General features: G+C 38.1%; 1 protein-coding gene and 1 pseudogene across 8 annotated transcripts in view; both read left to right on the forward strand.

Moving 5' to 3' along the window:
* Positions 1-20,925, forward strand: part of ZEB2 (zinc finger E-box binding homeobox 2) — a 132,880-nt gene that overhangs the window by 43,905 nt on the left and 68,050 nt on the right. The window lies entirely within an intron of this gene.
* LOC105731600 (putative uncharacterized protein encoded by LINC00269) lies at positions 9,899-17,921 on the forward strand (annotated as a pseudogene).

Raw genomic sequence — 20,925 nt, forward strand, 5'->3', positions numbered from 1 at the left:
TTTGGTGCTGTGGTTTGCACAAATCAAATGGTGCAAATGAGAACTATAAAATTAGCCAGGTTAAATTTCACAAGAAAAAAAATGATAAGCAGTAGAAAAAAACAGTGTAAAATATTACTACACAGGAGCAATATGTAAACTAAGTTCCACACTGAAGGAACCACCAGATCTCAAGAAGTAGATATCAAGAAACAGTTTGCACTGGCTGTTTTATTTCCTTATGTCAGAAGGAAGTCAGTTTTTACAGATCTTTGGACATGATCATCTTTGTTTCTGATATTCAGAAATGGAACCAACAGTTTGATGTCTATTTATTTTATTGTGTTTGTTTTTGAGAAAGGGAGTTAAATAAACTCAGCTTACAAATAACTAACAGTCCCTGGACTATTTAAAACCTGCTACTGAGGTGATAGAGATAAGTTGAACCCAACTGCTGTCACATGTAAGGGTTTGACAGATAGGTAAGTCCAAGAGTGGACAAATTAAAAGCATTTTTCATATGCTAATCTCCACCTGCACAGGAATAATTTTTTTTAAGGAGGCAGCCTACTGGCAGAATAAATTCGAGAGCTATCAGTAGTACATTACTTCTAGGAATTATGACATGAAAAAATGAATAAGTACTTCTATGAGAAAAGTCTGCTGTGGAATCTTAATTCCAGATGGGTGTCCTGACAGCAATGTGCCAACAATATTGTGGAAAGAAAAATGACATATATATACAAATATATATATGGCTTTTAAACTTGAATAATAATTTCTTCCATATGTAATAGGTTCAAAATTATATCTAAGGAGTTACTTTTTTAGTTGTGAATAGAGATCAAAGTGAAAACAATAGTCTACCTTGCTCTTCAGGTGTCAGTTACATGTGAGCTGCATAGTGAGTATAAGAGACAGTCAAGGATGTCAATCAGAACCTACAGATTAACCCACAGCAGTGAAATCTGAGACAGTTTATAACAAGTAGGTAACAGTTTCAGGCCTCTGTGAGAACGCGTAAACTAAAACTTCATGCTGGGACAAAACAGGGCAGGACATTTGAGGTAGAGAGTGAGAAAACCATACTTTTATTATGACAAAGCCTCTCCCATACTTGTTAAAATGTCACTGGGTTGTTATTAAATGCTTACCATTTCTCTAGGTTTTATATTATTTTACAAAAAGCTTTTGGAGTTTCCTTTAATTTTGATAAACATTTAAATTTGTGCATAATTTCTGCACTTCAGCTTTGAATGATAGAAAATTTCCCATGCTTGTTGAGTTTCCTTTCAACTAAGAAAGTAATTCTTATAATAAATAAAAATGTTACATTTCTTTCTTCCAATGTTACCAAGTTAATAAACCCTTACCTTAGTTTATAAATTTAAAATTTAGTAATGTATTGAAATGAGAACCAAAATACTCCAAGAGAAATCTTAAACATCAAATAATAATGATTGTAATGAATGGATGGTGATGATTATGGATGGAAATGATGGTCTCATGTAAGGTCCTATCTCTTTTTAATAAAGAGTCCTCAGGCTCAAGAAATTCAGGGTTAAAGTGCCGATAACCAGATTAGAATCCTCACTTGTTACATAGTACTCTTTTAAGACCCATGAATTAAGTTACAATCAATGATTACAACACTGGTATTATTTACTAATGTACCCTTCTCTTCTAGGGTAGCAGAGACCGGTTTCTGACACCTTAGAACTTTTCATGTGCAAGAGAAAACTGAAATAATACCAACATATTTAGGCAGTAAGCAAAATGATTTGCTTTGGCTTTACCTACAGGGAAACCTGGGCAATGGTCATTAGACTTTTTTAATGGATAAGTCTGATACCATGTGACCAGGTGCTAACATGGAAAAGAGTTTGCATCACTGACATTCTTTGATTGGAGAGCACATTAGGAGGTAGATAAGGGGACAGCATAGGCGACCCACCTCCGGGCCAGGAGAGGAGGACAGTGCCTGGAATGTCTGCAATGTGTTACTATATTTGTCACACACACCTATGTGTGGCCATCCATCTGGTCTGAATCAATCAGCCTCATCCCAGGGCTCTGCACCTCTCCCAGCTGAAATAATACCCTTCTTTCCTCAGTGCTCTCTCTTCAAGAGGGGTGCTGCTCAGGACTGCCCAGGCAAGGCCAGTTAAGGAGGCTGTGTATTTATTTGCAAACACTGACTCAGGATTAGGCATTAGAGAAAATTTTCTTTAAATTTTCTATTAACTCTGCTCTCCTAGAAACAGTACTTGAGAAAACTGGATGAATCATTAGAGAAATAATTGACCCCAGAAAGCAAAAGAATGATGCTACATTATTTTGTATACATACATTTTATTTTCTAAAGAAAATGTCCTTGCCTTGAATGTAAACCATGAATTGTTCTGCTGTTATACCCAAAGTAGATAAAGCCAGGGTGCAAGGCATTGGCCATGACTTAGCCTTAAGTATTTTCTTCAGCCACTTCACTTTGCTCCATGCTAAGTATTCAATTTCCCTGCACCTCGGTAACAACCCTACCCCTCTGCTTCTGGATAATCTTCCTGGCATTCCTCATGTGCACATCCTGTTCTCTGGCAGTCCCTTATCCATGCTGCCCCATCAGATTCCTACATACCTGACAGCCTCTTGCTTGCAATTTCAGCTACTAGACTATTGACCTCTATTGCTCATGCCTGCAATCCCAGCACTTGGGGAGGCCAAGGTGGTAGGATGGCTGGAGCCCCGGAGTTTGAGACCAGCCTGGGCAACATAGTGGGACCCTGTCTCTACCAAAAAGAGAATCAAGGTATTCATTAGTTAAGCCAGCCACGTTTTAGGACTACATAACACTCTTCCCACAGAAGACCTCAAAACTTAATGACATAGGCTTTGGCAAATTCAATAACATGACATAAAACTACTCATTTTCCCTATCTGCCTAGTTTTCCATCGCAGTGGGAAATACCACCCTATCGTGGACCTCCCAACCAGGAACCCCATGGTTATTTTTGTCTCACTGCTGTCTTTCTCACTCCCCACATCCAGTCTGTTACCAACCGTTGCTACTTTTTCTTTGCCAATGTTTCCTGAATCCACCCCTTTCCTTTCCATTCTCATAGTTGTGGTCTTACTCTAGGCTTTGGCCATGGCTCACTGAGGCTTTTCAGCCTTCTTCCCCCTCTCCCTCCACATTCATGTATCAAATTCCACCTTAATTTATTTAATAACACTGACAATTTTTTTTTTTCTCTTGTCTGTGTTTTTGGTCCATTCATTCTCTTTGAGCTCCATTGAGACTGCCAGCTGTTCTCTGGACTGGCTTCTAATGTTCACTTTATACATCTCACCTCTTCATCCAGCTACCTCCTAATTGTTCCAATCTTTTTTCTTTCTTTTTGGAGGGAAGCTCATCTGGCACTTCTGTTTTCATCATTCTCACATTGCTTCAGAAACCCTTCTCATGTTATACATGTTCCTGATACCCGCCCCTCAAGGGCAGATTTTGACACTTTTCTTTTGGTAGTCCTTCCTTTCCTTCCTTCCTTTCTGATGTAGCAAAGTGTCCTTTTTGTGAGTATGTCCAGATTCAAAACCTCCAGTTCCACCACTTGCTACCTATGACATTGGGCAGTTACTCAAGAGCACTGAACCTCGGCTTCCTTGTCTGTAAAATGGATTGTTGTGAAGAGTAATGAGATCATTTATTTAGAACACTGCTGGCACACAGTAAGCGCTGTTAACATGTTTGCTATTAGTATTATTACCATATCTCAAAGGACAACTCCCCAATCACACCCCACTTCAATCACCATCATGCTGTGTGCCAAGGACGACATAACTGGATTTTAAAAAATCTGGTTCTAACAGTAGTTTGTGTCTTAGAAATCAGGGCAAAGTTAATTGAAGACACCTGATATCAAACCAGGTAATGATGAAGACTTTAAATGCTTTTTGAGGATGATTATAAAGAACATTATGATAAGGATGATGATGATGATGATGATGATGAAGAAAAAAACATGGCCAAATGCTTCTTTGGGTTAATTCTCTGCTTATAAAGCTAAGTCTCCAGGAAACATACAGTATTCCTCCTGAAATTAGTTTTTTCCCATTACATAGAAACATGTTATGCATAAGAAAATATATCGTGCACTATGCATGAGATTTATTTTTCAGAAAGCAGAGAAATGGTAAGAATTTTAAGTGTTCTACATGCTTATTTAGATCTCACATCAGGAGATAAAACAAATGAAAACTCTGACTTGTTAATAATTTATATTTTAGTGGAAAATTCATACAAGCTGTTAAGATACCTCTAAGACCCAACACAGAAAATGCAAATAACTTATATCCACTGTGCACTGAAGAAAATTTGTCTGAAAAGAAAACAACATCAATTAAAAAAAAAATCCAAGTGATTTCAAGGGAATATTGACCATATTTACAGGCCTGTAATTGTTTTTATTAATTTCAGATGTCTCTTTTGAAATATTCATGTAAATGATTGCTCCACTTATCAGGTGTTTCTTACAGAAAGTCCACTGGGCTACCTCACTACCTAGGAGGTGGCTTACAAATAGGGGATTTCTTTTCAGAAAGCCACACCATTACTTTTCTCTAACAGCTTATGCAAAAGTTTCGTGGGGGAGGGAAAAACCCAAGCCAAAAAAAAGAGAGAGAGAGAGAGAGAGAGAGAAGAGTGTGCATGACAATAACTACCTCTGTCCCTTAGGTTTTTGTTCTTTTCATGTCATGGAACTTTTTAGCTGTGCTGCCTGGGTAACTGCTCTGGAAGGTTGGAATATCTGTTGTTGAAGGAGGTTTGTGATTGAGGGCCCTCTGACACAACCTTTTGTTGCATTGAGGTGTTTGATCCTCTTTCCCTTTCTTCTAAAACCAATCCCATCCCTTTAAAAAATGGATAACCAGCACTTCTTTTACTTATTGTCAGCTTTTGGAAAGTTACTCCGGGGGTTTGTAGAAGTTTAACTAGTTAACTCTTTGCATGCTGATGTCCTGTCGCTGAATATTCTTCTTCTTTCTAAGTAGGAAGGATTTTAATCGCTTATATCAGGTAACTACTGCTGTTATGCAGGCATAGCAAGTGAAACATATTAAGGTCCAGAAATAAAGTGTTTGTGTTCAAGGTCTTGAAATGTGAGAGTGATTGAGGCTTTGCAATGAGACACAGTCTTATTTTCTTTCTGTCCTAGAACCGAAACGTGAGAGTTATGACTCTGCCATTTGAAAAAATATGATGATATACTAATTTTTCGTTGAAGACAAACAGGCTTTGGTACTAAGTAAATGCAAAGGGTTACTTCAGTTCTGGGGCATATAACTGAATGGTGACAAAGAAAGAGAGCCTTAGAATGAAAAGTGTAGGGGTCTTGTTGCAGTCTGCTGACTAAATGCTGGAATATTTTTTCCCCAAAGAAGGGACACAACCCAGGCTCTAGGAAAGAAAAGAAGCTTAAGTGGATTATTTAACAAAAAAGCAACTTATGGCTTCTAGATAGTGACCTACATTCTGCACACAATAATGATGTTTTACGGTGGTGATAGGGTTAATAACCTAACATCATTCATGTAGTGTTTTTTGAAAATTGAATTTTACTGCTACAAAGTAAATGTAACAGCCCTCTGGAGACAATATTACAGGCACTTTATTGTTTGCTAAGCTGATGTCATCTTTCTACAGACTGACTTTAAAACAAAGGCAGAACATTTATTACAAATATCACTGTGTGAAAGGAAATCTACTGAAATATTGTTTAGAAGGTGAGCTGATAAAAAAGTATTAATACTTGGCTTTGATCATCTTACACTGTAAAGTTATGACTTCAAAATTCTTCTCATGTGATCTCTATTCAAGGCAAACTTCATCCTGGCAGTTTCTACCCATGTCTCCAACATTATTTGCCCTCAAGTTGAAATATTTGTTTAAGCTTCATGCATGTTTTAAATACAGTTTTACTCTCTAAGGCAATTTCTTAACAGAGTTGATGAGTTTTTGAGAGAGAGAGATTAAATAGCATCTTTCAGAGATAATATATGTATGATTTTAAAAACAAAGTATGGAGATTAAGCTGTTTAGTTTATATAATGAACTTTCAAAATCACCTGTAAGTGGTGACTGCAAAGTTTGCAATTTAAATAAGCTGTTTCAGGCACTGCCAAGCAAGCATTCTGCATCACAGGTTGCTTGCAACTCAGAGGGTTTGGTCTCTGTTATCTGATGCACGTGTAATACAGCGTGAAGTTGTTTGTGGATCACACAGGAGCTTCTTAGAGCTTCATTTCCACACTGTAACCCTTGAAAATGTATCAAATGAGCAGACGCGCTTGGCTCTTCCTTGCAAGGCATAAGTAATTTGTTTGTAAATCAGTTACCTTTCAAGAAAAGTTAAATTAGGGGGAACTCTTGTTTCTTTGATGTTTTCCCTCTTAGAAAGCCAAAGAGCAAATTAATGATCATTTTGAAGTAATAATGATAATGAGGAAAATATAATTTAGTGAGCTACACTATCCCAAAATAACTTTTTCAGGTACAACATATAAATAACAGCCCAAAGGACTGAAGTAGCCTGAAGGTGTTTTTCTAAGAAAATGATTTACGGCTCTGCCTTTGTCTCTGAAGTCTGGTTAGAAGGAAAACACAGGTCAAGGAAATTGGGTTAGGGAGAAAAAAGCCTGTTATGGGTTAGGTGTAGAATTGTATGAATAGTGACTAATTGGGAGTCTGTAGCACTCAGATCAGTGTGTGCAAGGCTCAGTACTGGCTGATGGTATTTATATGAGTCAAAAAATGAAGCTGGATACATCTTCGTGTGCTCTGTGAAGGCAGTGTGTTAGTTGGTGAATTGGCCGTGCCCAGGAGAAAGCTACCAGTAGTACTATAATTGCGAGTAAACTAGGAGCTGAACTGCAATGTTTTAAAAACTTATTTTGCTAATAAGCATACTTCTGTATAGAAAAATCGTTTAAAAAAAACTGTTTGAAACATTTTACTGTAAGTCTGTCTTTGATTTCTTTGGGAAGCTATTTTATATTCACTCAATTCATTATTGTATTTGACAAATATTAGCTACTTACCATGTGCCAGCACCAAAGGTTCAAAGGTGAGTTCTCACAGAGCCTTACAGATTAGTGTCAGAAAGAACTACTTTGCAAGGGTCAGAGTGTGACACATTGCGAGTATTCAAGAAACGTTTGTTGAGTGACTGATAGAATGAATCGAGGGATGATCAAGGTAAGTCCTTGATTTGTTATATGGACAAGGAGGAACTGAGAGTTTCTCTGCTTGAACAGGTCAGTAAAACTATAAGAAAGGATATGCTTAAGCGCCTTTAAAAAAACACTTGAGTGGTGTGTAGCATGTGAATATGAACAGAAATGGACCACTAGTAGTAGAAATGGCATCCCAGAATATGGTCTGAGTTTTAGCAACACAGCCCATTTCTGACTCCTGCACTCCTCAAAGCCACTTTAAGAATTTGGTCTTTGCCCTTCTCTCCCCAGCCCATTGTACTGTAATACACACATGCATTCGTGTGCATTTACACACACACACACACACACGTGCTCACTCCGTCATTGAAATTCGAGTGTCCACCTCCTCAAGAATCAAAGCATCTCCTAAAAGAAAAGAAATGGCGTGCCCATTCCTCACTTTTGTCCATAAAACTCACATTTGAGTCATCTACAATGAGACCTCATTTTTTGGACAAAACATTGTTCTTAAGCATCAGACACAAAAGAAAAAAAGGAAAAAGGAGGAGGTAATATTTAAACCACCCAGTATTCTTGTAATGAAAGGATTTTTCAAACATCAAGATGAACTTGTTTTATCAAACTATTAAAGTTACTTTTGTCTCCAACTTAGCGACAAGTCATAGATGGGACACTCAAAACAGGCCAATGTGGGACAGTTCCAGCTGCATGAAGCCTTGTGTCATTACTTCCATAAATGGAATCGAGCTTCCCTTCTTCTGCAGCTATCCATTTCCTTGCCTTTGATTCCCTACTCTGCATTCTCTCCCGGCAGGCCTTTCCTCTCTCCTCTATCCAGCCACTCTATAGGCAGATGTGCCTCCTTTTCCATTTGCCAGATCCTCCCTACCCAGATCTTCCAAACTACTCCCCTTTGAAGTCTCTATTACCAATACAATCACTTTTGTTTCCTTTCCATCCCCTCTCTCACCGCTCCAGTTTCCTCTCTCCCTAACCCCATTAGTTACATCTGCTGCCCCTACCATTCAGCCTGTGTTAAATCGTAATGCGCTTGACATAACTTCAGTTTGTCTGCTAAGTACTCAATCAGCACGCAGTGCTATCTTCTGATTTGTAGGAAAGGGGGCAAGACTGAGTAAGCTGGCTCAAAACTCAAGTGATTCAGCTCTGCCCAATTAGCACAACCAAAGTGGGAAATTGACAACTAATAATAATGAAAGAAATGGGTTTTAGTTGTGAATATAAATCCCACAGACTTGGTTCCTGATGCCTGGTGTAGATACTGCATGCTTCATATGGTGGTCAGATGGCTCAGAGAATGCAGAGGTGGATGAATGAAGGGGAGTGTGTCAATAACTGTAATATTTATTAGTTGACTGGGATTCTTTCCCTGGAATTCATTAATGGATTTTTTTTAAAGAATCTGCAAACCACCAGAAATTGCATGTAACATTTAGTACACTGATGCAATTTTCCTGGGTAGTGGGTCCATACGTTTAAGCAGATTCTTAAAAGGCTCTATATCTCCCCACTATCCCACCTCACCAAAAAAGGGTTAAGAATCATTGCTCTGAGTGAAGACACCTATTTGGTCTATGTTTCCATGTGGTCGACTTTCCCCCCCAACCCCGGCCCATTTTAACATTCCACGTGATTTGAGCAGTTCAGAAAGTAGAAACACAGGGTTTTAAAGGCAAAATTTACCTTCTTTAAGAAGAAAAATGTTTAAACCACCTACCAGGTTATACAATTCGCATTTTAAAAATTATTTTAGTTTTACCACAATTCAAAGACAGGCCTTTTTTTTTTTTTATTTAACAATGGGTATAATCACACATCTGAACATAAGAATTAGTTTTATGTAGTTCCATAGAAAACCAAAATCTTGAGGAACACTTTCAAAACAACCAGAGAAAAATAAACCATTCCTTATGTCAGTCTTGTTAGGGAGGGATTAAGAAACTGGCAATTATTTTGGCGACCTTAATTGTTGCGCGGCAGGAAAATATGTAATTAGAGCACGTTCCCAGGCCTGCACACCTGCAGCACATCCTACAGCATAATGTCAGCTTTCAGTGCCCGTCGGTGCCAGGTTCTAGCACAACCAGTCACAGTGACGCTCTGAGAACATTTCGGACTCATGTAATGTGGCTTCTGTGTATGAAAGAAGCAGGCATTTACACTACCACACAATGGAGTGCATTGCTGCAACACTGGTTTCATTATTTTCTGACGCCTACCTTCAGCACTGCCCTGGTTTACTCCGTTTGAGGTTTTATTGTTACGGTATAATAGTCCTGTACATTTTTGAAATTCCCTTATTATTCAGCTTATTAATACAGTACTGACTTGATTATCAGGCTGCAGTTGCGCAGCGAAAGATTCAGTGCATTAGCTAAGTCAGAAGCTGAGTAAATTCTTGGTATAATGAGAACAATTGTTTGACATTTTTTTATGTAGAAAGATGGGCCATGGTAGTTCTCTATATAGTTGCGTTTTGGAATTCACTCTATATTCCCTATATGTTGTTGAGTATTCGTTTTTCATATAAAGAAAGCTTAAAATGTATTCTCACTAATTTGAAAGTGTTTCAGGGTATGGGAGGACTCTATCATGATTCTCATTAGCTTTTTTCTTCTTTTTCTTTTATTGGCTTTCTCAACAGAAAGAAACTCTGATGTTAGAAAAAGTAGTGAAAATGAAGAAACGGTATGCACGAAGCCTGTTTTTCAGATAATTCCATCATCTGGCATAGTGATAGTTAACAGACTTTCCCCCCCTAAGGGAGATACACTGTATTTTGCTATCTGACATGTTGTCATATATAAAGAAATCAATTGGTAATTAAATGATGCACCTTGTGAAGATGACAAAAGGCATTTGGTTGCGAAAAGAGAACTGGGTTTTGAGGGGTTTGTAATGAAGGCCTAATGACTATTCATAAGAGATTTTCAGTCCGTTGATCCACTTGACTGGAAAGTTCTGCCCTGGAGAGTTAGTGCTGTCAGTTTCTCTCACCTCAGAAAGCCGCCGCAATCGACGGTGTAGAGGATGAGCGAGAAATTATCTAGTAGTTGCTCTAGGCCTGTCTTAGGTCACGTGCAGAAGGCACATCTGGCTTCCTGTAGGTACAACCTCAGGACATAAACTTTGACTAATTTTTAAACTATAAATATGTACGAGTGACACTGAATAAGTTACCTTTTATTCATATTTCCTTTATTTTAGAACGCATGCAAGTGGTGCGGTAAGCTGCCATTTTGGCCTTATTTTTCTTCCAATTTTAACTGCTACACATTTGCTTGTTAAGCAAGAGTGACTGTTTATGAAAGTTGTCAAGGACCAAATGATAACAGTCTCCTTCTGTGAAGTCCAACAACTGTACCTTTGCAGAGAATATGCCAAAGTTGCCCTGCAGGAAGGTCAGCTGAGACAAATACAGAGTATGTGATTGTGTAGCGCTCCTGGTGGGTGTTTATTGCCCTATTTGGCAAAAGGCAGTAAGAGATCAAAATGTGCATACATAGGACTGGATGCAAGGCTGCTACCACATCAAGATGATCTCTAGAACTAGACACTAGAGGACATTGTCCCTCTAGTGTCTCCATCAACACAATCACAAAAACTACGATGAAAATTCATGCATTCAAAACAGAGCAGTTACTGTCCACCGTGGGCCAGACACCGTCCTAGCTTCGGAGGAGACAAAGATGAGGGAAGCAAAACCTGAGTCCTCATAGTTTATTGGGAAACAAACAAACAAGAAAACAGTTACACTACAACATGGAAAGAGTTATGGTTGAGTTGCGTAATAGCCCAGAGTCTTAGAATCCGGGAAAGGGTTTTCTGAGAACCGGTGGGGTCCATAAGTGAGGTAAAGCTTTCTTACACGAGTTACTCTTTCCATTGTCAGAGCCAAATGAGCTGGCGAAAAGGTGAGTTGGACAAGTGAGTGTCTCTGTTGTATGTGGAATCTCAACAGAACAGTAGTGGCCAGCAGTTTCTGTACATATTTACTTTTGGAAAGTGCTTCTCCATGTTATCTTATCAAGAAGCTCACCTAATCAAAGGTAAACACATTTCTCGCCTCATTAAGGCTTGTTTTATGGCCACTTCGATGTCGTGTTTGAGGTGGAACTATCTGTCACAGTCCTTGTCTAGAATGTATGTAAAAGAAATTTCATGGAAACTGAGGAGGTTTTACTCTCTCAATATCAAAATAATTTAATGCTTAACATATATCTGAGAAGATGTCACTGATGATTTCTACTTGTGTTTTGTGTTTACTGAGTTTTGCTGACACATTTGCTAGAGCTGTCAAGGTGGACCAAATGAATGGACAGATGCCAAAAAAACAATTATGCTTATTAATGTACATTGATTGCTTGTTTAGGTTATAAAACAAATTAAAAAATACATTAGTATTTAAACCCTTTTATAGCTGAGCTAATGATTGCTTGTAATATAGCGTCTAGTAAAGAATATTCTATAATACCTGTAAAGCCCAGCTATGTTATCTAATTAGTAGACTTTGATTTAAGTGGCTATAATTATGGAATTGAATAGTTGCCTTTCTAAATAATCAAATGGTAGATTTAAATATATAAAGATGTTGACTTGATTATTTAATATTTGTAGCAAAGACAAACCACCTAAATAGAGAGATTAATTCCACATCAGTGCAACATTAAAAGGGAGAGAGGATGCCAAGCATCCCATTAATTTGGGATATTTCCTCAAAACATTTACACCAAGGAATACCAACAAGACAATATCAAGCAGCTTTCTCTAAGGATAGAGAGGTAAGGCAAACATGATTTTAAACTGCACAATATCACACAATAAAATTAAGGACAATGTGTTCCACCAGGTCAGCAATTTATTGAGCTACAAGGTTCTAGACTAAGTAAGCGTTTTGTATATATATGAGCTCCATGACCTCTTTCCCCATGAAGCCTTCCCTGAGCCTCAGTATCCACTCTTTCCTTTACCATGAATCCATGTTTTCCCTTCCTTCCTTCCTTCCTTCCTCCCTCCCTCCCTTCCTTCCTTCCTTCTTTTGAGACAGGGTCTCACTCTGGCACCCAGGCTGGAGTGCAATGGCATGATTATGATTCACTGAAACCTTGATCTACCAGGCTCAAGCCATCCTCCTGCATTAGCGTCCCAAGCAGCTTGGACCACATGCGTGCGCCACCATGCCCAGCTAATTATTTTTATTTTTTGCAGAGATGGGGTTTCACTATGTCTCCCAAACTGGTCTTAAATTCCTGAGCTCAAGCGATCCTCACACCTCAGCCTCCCAAAGTGCTGGGATTACAAGTGTGAGCCACTGCACCCAGCCCATGTTTTCAATAACGATGGTGCTACTTGAAACCATGGCACGCCACATGTATATTATTTTATTTCACCAGGTGTTTAAGTGAGATAACCCTGGTGCCAAGAAAGCTTCAATATTTGCTTAGTTAAATGGCCAATGTGACAGAGAAGAGTAAGCTCTTTTTTTTTTCTCTTATGATTTACTTTGGCTATTACTTTTGAAACATAAATGTTATATTCCTCAGTTATATCTCATTACATCCTTCACAGGCTGCCCAAGAATTTCCATACTTCTAACAAAAACTTTGGTTGACCGGGTTTATATAGTTTTTCTTTTCCTCGCCCTATTTCTTTCAAGGCCTTTGAGTCAGAAGCATTCAGTGCCGTGTATGATAGCCACCATTCGCTTTGCCCTTTTAACTTTTGGGAGTTACTTCTGACCATAGTACAACTGCTCAGAAGGGCTTTTTCACAAATTGTTTACCATGGCAGTTGCTACCCTATTGGGCTTTGCATTCAGAACACATAAGCAGAGAGCACTAGTGTCAGTCTAACAAACAATGTGTACAATTTTTTAAAATGCTGAATTTACCAAGTCCCCATATTATGTTTTCACACTGCTCTTTCAGAAACTGTGCTAATACAATACTCCTATAAACCGATCTTGGTCCTGGCAGGCCCTATTGGAACTAATGGGGCCTGACAGTTCTTCAGTTAAAAATTATACATGAGGGTCACTTTCCCTTAAATTATCTATTGTATGCCAGCTGTTCACAACTGCACTGCTTCACTTTCTTTGCAGTGCTAGAAATGTCTAATTTTCTCATAATATCCATAGCAACTATTCTCATGGAGGGCATTGAAGTTAGTAAGACTTCAAACACACCTTCACGGAAATCATGCTAGAGTTGCATTTTCCATTTTCTTTAATTTTATTTTTTTGGTTGTGAAAAATGTTTAGATGGCTCATTTTGCCGGTTTCATGCCATAGCACTTGAGTTATATCATAATTTCTCATTTGCTGCACAACTTTATTCTATTTTTATGCTCCTAAATGACGCAGCTCTAAGTACCAGTGAGTGGCACTTCCGTGCTGTGAGTGCTATCAAAGGCAACCTCAGACAGATAAAACTCCTGGGTTTTTTGTTTTCTTTTGTTTTTTTTTTTGCTGGGGAGGGGAGAAGCGGAGTCATCACCAAGGGCCTTCTTTTGTTTTTCAGGCATATTAAAACTATATAACCAACAGAACCATTTAAAAGGAAGAAAAACATCACTCAAGTTCCGTGTCTGAATGAGGGCTCTCTTCTTAAATGCTCCTCATTACTCCAGAGCAGTTATCTTTGGATTATAATTAAAATGAGGAGCTTTTTTTTTCTTTTATGCTTCTTTTTTCCCAGAATGCCTCAAGTGAAGCATGCCTCCCAAAGTTATTACACCTCTTTACCAACAAGTGCTGGGATTTTAATAAGCCTGTCCCCACTCCTTACCCTGTACAGAGGAACGGATGGCAAAGAGTGGATGTGGTACAAAGGTTACAGATTCAGTGACATTTTCTGCTTTTATTGGTAAAAATGGGGAGATGGGTGGAGGATTTCCTTTAATTATGAAATAAGTGTGATGCTAGTAGTTATTTCTGTAACCTGGTGAAAATGCTGCGTATTTCAGGCCTAATTTTTAGCATATGTTACCATGTGTGTAATAAAACGGCGATCCGTGCTCTCTGAATCTTTTGGCTGTTAAGGAGCACTCCGATTATAACTAGTTGCTGTAGAAACCTGGTCATCCAGATGCTTATCAAGAATGCATTATTATTTTTTCAACCTTGGTGGAGAAGCCACAGACTGCCGCACTTGGACAAGGTCACATATCAGTGGAAGCGACAAGTCTTTCCCCTTTCCATTGTGTGATCATCCGGGGCCTGGGGGCATTAATATGCAACGGTTCTGTTTTTCTTTCAGAAGGACTTGTAAACTCTTTAAACAGAGGCACACAGTTGCAATTGTTGCGGTACTGAGTGGGTGTATAGAAGCTAGGGCTGCAGCCTTGTCCAGTTGCAGATAGAATAAAACTGACAATGATGCAATGGGCCTGGCATGTAGACAACTCTGTGGGATGGATGAATGGTGCGTCTCTCGCTGTCCCTCCGGTGGTGGTAGGCCCTGTAATAGCTAGCGTAGGAAGGGTGGTGAAAATTGATATGCACTATTACTACATGTATAAAATTTAACACTGGGGCCATTGCACAGGTGGGGGGTTCCTGTTTATTGATTTTTATGACTTTGTTAGAACATGCACTTAATGCTTTTATACTCCAGGAGCTCTGGGAGGGCTCACCTTAGGTAATAAACCTTTCCGTACTTTGCAATCGCTCACAATTTACATGGGGACTCACATTATCCAGTACAAAGCCCAGCATCCCCCTTCTATTTGGTTTTAGGAGTGTGATACAAAAAAAAAAAAAAAAGCAAAGAAAATAACTATAGCACTTACTTTGAATTTTTTAAAAACCTGTCCACTCCTGCTAGGAAAATGGCCCCTAATTCTAATTACTCATATTTTCAAGAAAAATTAGTCACACAAACTTATGTTACGTGTTGTCTCAGAGGTTGAAAGCAAATCAGGTTTCCAATAAGACAGTACATCAAACAAAGTAGCATGTTCTTGATGCCGATGACTTTTTTTTAGAATTATGGTTGGACATTTTTGGCAGACAGATTGTCTTTTGCTCTATCAAAATGACAGTTTCTTTTGTAACTGCAACATTCATAATTAGAAGGAGAGAAGCAATCTGCCCAATTTAATATACTAAAAGAAGTTTAGAGTCTCTGCTAGTAATTTCATTATTTTTAAATTTGAATTAATTGACTTAAAATAATACAGTTAAGAAGTATAACCAGCAGGATTATGGAGAAAGGTTTCTTTTTCCTTAAAAAACAGTGCTCTCAGTATTATACTTAAGATGAGATTGAAATTTTCTTTTTACGCCAGGTGCCCCATTCTAAGATTCAGAGCAGGAATGTGAATATTCATCCTTGCAATGGAGCTGAGAGAAGTTGTAGGGCAAATCCTGGGAACAAGGTCACTTTAAACAAAAAGTTCTCCAAGTTTCCCATGCTTCTGAGGCTGGCTGGGCTTAATTAAAGTCAATGGATGACCAATAAATAAATAAATAAATGGAAAAGAGAGAGAAAGAAAAGAAAATGAAAGAACAACCACCCACCTCACATCAGTCTCTTTCTAGGCTTAGTTGACATTGCATACCTTAGCTGTTGATGTTCCAGCTCTTTACACAGAACAAGAATAATATTTCTTAAATCCCTTAACAACACCGATGTGTCCATGCTTTAATCAGTCTTCCCCATTCCACATCTCTAACCTTCGTCACTTAGGTGGCTCTCACCCACACCGCCATGACAAAAACAAAGCCAGAATTGCATTCAGAATGAAATCATCATAACATAGCAACCTTGCTCAGGATGTGACCTTTGGGTTTGAGCAACTATGTTTTATGCAGCCCTGGCCAACCTTAACCTTTCCTGTTGGCTCAGAGGGTACTCTTTCTTCATGTTTTCTTCGGGATCTCTCCTCACAGGACCCAGTATGTTGCATGCCTATGATACACAAGGCCAAAAGTTTCGGAGTGTTAAAATCTACGAGCCTGTTTTCCTCTATGAGAGAATGAAGCCTGCACTCATTTTAAAGAATACATACGTAGCAAGATCTCTTTTTACCCTTCCTGTATAATTTTGGTCATGCTCAACTGTAAAGGAAACCAGTTCTTTTTCGCTGTTACCTTATTTTGTACCTTAGCTGATTGTCATCTTTACATGAGCGTCAGATATGAATGTGACAAAGATTTTTTTTAAATAATAACAACCAGTGCTTTATGAGTTGTTAAGTGTTTTTCTCTCCCACAATAAATTACAACACAAAGTGCCCTATATATTTTTTTGGTATGTTGATAAGACAGCAGGAAATATTTTAACCCTCAAAACTTTCTGATTATACGCTGTGTTCTAAATTTACACAGGCAATGTTCCAAGTCCCACACTCCTTTACAAGTATATCATTACAGACCTGCAAGTGAGAAGGTAAATTTCCCCATGGCAGTTCTGAAATCTGACTTCAGGCTAAGAGGTCATGGACTCAGAGGGCTGATTGTACTGGACACCTACATTTCAAAATATCTTCTAGTATTTTAGTAGTTCCTTCTGTCCTTTTTGCAGTCCCGTGTCCTACAGAAGTGACATTGTGTTTCCTTTTTATTTATCTTACTCTACTTAGTTGTATATCAAAAGATATACACATTTGTATAACCCAAGGAGCCAGGGATTAAAGCACAATATTTCTTAACACAGCTTCCTCTAAGATCTCCAATAGCTACCTAATGCTTAAAGCTTGGGCTGACATGGGTTATAAGGTTATATTAGCTTTATAGATATTTCTGTTTGTGTATATGCTGTGTTTATATATGTAATACATATATGTGTGGCTTACGGCTATGTTGACATGTTATTTTCTATGTGTTCATTTATTATAAACAGCAGGCAAGCAGACGTTTCACCTCACACCTCACTCTTGTCTCTCTCATTCAAAAAATATTGCAAGATTTCCATTCTAAATGAAATACATCCGAGGTTACGTCTTTTATCAATTCTTTATTCTTGGTATCTCAAAATTCTGATCTTCTTCCTTTGTCTCAGAAAGGGAAACTGCTGAAAGCATTTCCACCTGGATGTTTAAATTATTTAAGTTGCAGGAACCAGACCTTTTCCCTCCTGAGTAGTTGTGGGTTTTAAAGGCTAAAATTGCTTCATCATGCCAAAGTGAAAGTATGCATAAATTATTTAGTTAAACCTGAGAAAATACAGACTTTTCCCAGTGATCTTTCAAGGGCTGCCTACTTAAATTTCAGAAGAATGGGCAAGGTTTTTTTTTTTCATTCTCCTGGAAAATTGAAGCATCTGCTGTGTCCTCTATCAGTTAAAATGTGAACAAAATTACAAAATGATAATTTTTTTAAAGTCCAAGCTTCATAATATCCAATATATTTATATCATTCCAAGGTGAATACTGTGGTAATCAATCAATACCAGGAAGACTCCTGCAGCTGGTGAGAATTGCAAACCCTCTCTCAATGTATTCTTATGAAAATCAGGCAACTTGTTATAGGTCTCTCCCTGATACCAAGCTAAAGACTGAGGAGCATTTCCGATTCAATTTCTAGTCATCCAGAGTTTGTACTTCAGTTAGAAAAGTAGAAAGTAAGGTAATTTTTAGATGTCATAAAAACTTCATTGACATTTTTAATTTGCTTTTTTTCTTTACCTTTACTCCAGTAAATAACATACCAGAAAAGTGTGAAGTTGTGTGGTGGTGGTGGTTGGGGTGTGTGTGTGTGTGTGTGTGTGTGTGTGTGTGTGTAACATAGATAATATTAAAGTATCAGTGAAAAGAGCCCAGAAATATAGGCAATAGAGGGCCAATTTCAAGTTTTTGTAGCGTAAGGCATTCGGTTTCCCATGTATATTACAGAATCTACCACATTATATATCTGATCTCTAAACTGGCCTGAGTATAAATGCTCCAAGCACATTCTCATGACTAAGAAAAGAATTGGGACAGGACAAAAATGTCAACACAAAAGTACTTATATGAGTTATTTAGTATACAGCTATCTGTTCATTTGTAGAATCCATTTGAATTTTATGTTCAGAGAAATTGAGAGATGAGAGTAAAAAAGGGGGGAGAGTGGTGTGTAAATTTGGTGAGTTTTTATAAAAAAATAAAAATTTAAAAAACCTTCCAAGCAAAATAAAACCTATTCCATTCACAAATGATGGATGTTACTGATCCCATTAATACCTATTACACACTAGGTCCTCTTCCTTATATCCAGCTTGCTTTCTCTCCAAATTTCAGTGTAGTTGCTCTTGACTTTGCCTTTGTTCTCCCCACCTCCTTCTCACTTCTGCGGAGGCACAGTTATGTCCACTAAACCAGATGGGCAAAGATTTCATACTGACACCACCACACTCTGTTAAATTGTTAAAAATCCTATTTTGGCTTTTGTTTGCTTACGTAGATTTGTACCCCTGAGGTGATGAAAAGAGCACAGATAGAATCTAGAGACAAATAGGATCTGGAGTCAGGAATCAGATCCAGATTCTAACACAAGGTCATATGGGGAAAAGTCAGCTAAAATTTCTGGGATTCAATTTACTCATCTATAAAACCATCCTCATAATAATTGCTCCCCCCTTCAAAGGACTGTTATGAGGATCAGGTGGAAAAATATCTATTAACAGACTCTGCTGTCAGTATATTAATACATAAATCCAGGTATTATATATAATCAAAATGTTCTTTTAAATGTAGAAGAAAGGGTTTTTAAGGCATACATGAGATTCTGGAAACAGAGACATTATAGAAAGTCTATAGGGACTAAAAATGCATTTTCTTCTACATGCATTTCTCTTGCCAGAGGTAAATGCAGCCCTTTGGGGGATGCTGCTCTGGCCAGGACCGTGGTGGAGAGCTCTGACTCTTGACTGTGAGAGTTGGAACGATTCAGAAAAGACAGGAGGGAAACTTCAAGGTCAGGTGACTTCTTTCTAACTGCAGCAGGTTCTCAGATCCCTAGGCTGGCCCACGATGAGAGAACAGTCAGCAGAGTCTGGCACAGTAAGCCTAAGTCTCAGTGTCATCTGATTGTGAAATCTGCTTGTTTGCATACTCATACAGTACCAGAGCTTAAGCCCTGGCCACTGTACAGATGAACGTGCAAGAGCGGGATCTAAGACCAAGGGGTTGTTTTGGACTAAGGAAGAAAAATTCATTAGAGTTACTTCAAGGAAATCTATTGAATAATCTCACCAAATACATTAATGCCATCAATTATTGTGTTTCACGTATTTTTTTTACACCAGATACACAGTATATTGAAGAATTTGTGAAAGTCCCCTATGTGAGTCGGTATTAACCATGATAGGAGTAATCACGACTGGCCCAAGAAAGAAAGCAATAAGAATTTATAAATTTTTCCAATTCTCACCACAGTTGCTTGAAGAAAATTGAAATGAAAGAAGCCAAAAAGGGATTTATGAATTTTTTTTAAGCTTAAAAAGCCCACATACTTATCATTGAATTGTCTGCTTATGATAGGAGCTGGAAGAGTTCCTTATATCCACTCAACTGTACTTACATTTTAAATGGTTGTTTTCCTTTCTCTTACACTACTGCAAGAGAAAGGAAATGCCTAGGCAAATAAACTCTGTTAAAATAACTTTACGGTTGTGACACAGTTTGACAAAAGCAAAGGAAATTCAGAGTCACTGCTCACACTCTATCCTCAGCTGATTCCAACTGTGGAAAATAAAGTGCTTAAAAAAAAAACAATGGAATAAACTTGGGATGGATTCAGTCTTAGTCTGAGGCAGGCTTCTTAAATGCTGAATCTCTGAGTTCTTATAAGAGTTGCAATATACGTATTCATCGTAAATCTGGTCAGAGTTAAAGAAGAGTATTTGGTTAAGTAGTGCTTGCAAAATATGTTGTCGTTTTTTTTTAAGATTATGTGATTCTAAATCAAAGCTGTAACTTCTTGGGGGTCAATAACTTACCTGGAGATATACTCTAAGTAGTAATAATGGCTTCTTGGGATTAGGCAAGATGTTAAACTTACCTATTTTCAATGATCCTGTAAGTACTATTGCAGGAGGGATGTGGGTGAGAGAGAGAGAGGAGAGAAACATTTTGACCAAAATTCCATATTCACTATTACTATGCAAATCATAAACCTAACAGAGAGGTGATATATCATTTTTATTAAACTTATGCTGCACAAATAGTGTTTACATAGAAGAGTATAAAGTTAATTCCCTCCCGGGAAGCATTTCTAAAAAATATAAATTGTATTTTGAGAGTTAATCAATTTGTTTTTTCTCTTTTGGCATTTTAATTGAAGCTTCCAAACCGTATGCTTCCTCAAAGTATCAGAAGGCAAATATCAGTCGTGCGGTTATAAAATCAACTCTTAATTTTCTTTCAATGAAGTAGCAGATAGTCAGCCTGTAAATTTTACCTATATTACTATGGAGCTGCAGCGCTATAAATTCAAAACAGTGTGCAGGTTGGTGGAAATTGAGGTCCAGGCAGCAAGGCATGTCCATAAACTTTTCTCAGGTTATTGGAACAGAACGAATCAAAAGCGGTTCCTGGTTGTATGATATTCTCTTTTGATAGAGCAGGCTGCTTGTTGTTAGCAATCCAAGTGCAGAGGTTAGTCAGAGCAGAATGTAATTTCTAGCAATCTGACAGACCTGCGGATTGAAGCGGCAGGTTTTCCCTTCCGATTTCAGGGAATTGCTTCTTACTGTGACAAATGATTAGCTG

This window comes from Aotus nancymaae, unplaced genomic scaffold, assembly GCF_030222135.1.
Source record: "Aotus nancymaae isolate 86718 unplaced genomic scaffold, 86718_ANA_hifiasm-v0.15.2.pri h1tg000029l, whole genome shotgun sequence".
In the NCBI taxonomy this organism is placed as follows: domain Eukaryota; kingdom Metazoa; phylum Chordata; class Mammalia; order Primates; family Aotidae; genus Aotus; species Aotus nancymaae.